Genomic DNA, 805 nt, shown 5'->3' on the forward strand with positions numbered 1-805 from the left:
TTGTTAAAAGTTGTATTCGTTTTGTGATAAATAAAGTTTGAAAAATAAAATCTGTCTTCTACAGGCTGATGTTGAATCAGGATCCTGCCTCATAAATATTTTCACATTTGTTACATACAAGAAAAGTATCATCAACCACTCTCCCAAAGGCGGTTGGTCAAAGACTGGACGTCTCCAAGACATGTTAATCTTTTATGATTATAAATGTAAATATAAATATGAAGCAATTTATTTATTTGTTGAGAATGTTGTTGTTTTTTAAATACAATTTCAATGCATTTCCTCTTCTTTTTTTTTATTTCTATGTATTTTTTTTATTTTTTACTAATTTTAGTACTAGTATCATTGAAGAATATCATTATTCAGTTTTTATTCAGCTTGTTTCCAAGTTCTTACTGAGAGCATGAGGTCACACTTTTCTACTTGTGAAGGGATGATCAATGGGATTTACCTGTCTAAATATTTATAGGTTGAATGAATGAAATTTGCTTTCTGCCATTAAAAACAACAAGACGAATTCTATTCGCGGGCTTTGGAATCCGAGCGTTATGATTGGATTGGCTGAGGTAGCACGTGCTCATGTCCCAACCAATCAACGCCACTCTTGCTGAGCCCATCGCAGCAAGAAGGGGTCTCTGCAGGCAAATTCGGAAGGCGTATCTGGGCGCTCATATCTGATTGGACTATAGGAAAGTGGGCGTATCTGGGCGGTCATATCTGATTGGACGATATGAAAATGGGCGTTTCTGGCCGGCCGGATCTGATTGGACGATAGAAAAATGGGCGTGTCTGGACGGCCACATCT

This window comes from Nematolebias whitei, chromosome 12, assembly GCF_014905685.2.
Source record: "Nematolebias whitei isolate Nwh7 chromosome 12, NemWhi1, whole genome shotgun sequence".
NCBI lineage: Eukaryota > Metazoa > Chordata > Actinopteri > Cyprinodontiformes > Rivulidae > Nematolebias > Nematolebias whitei.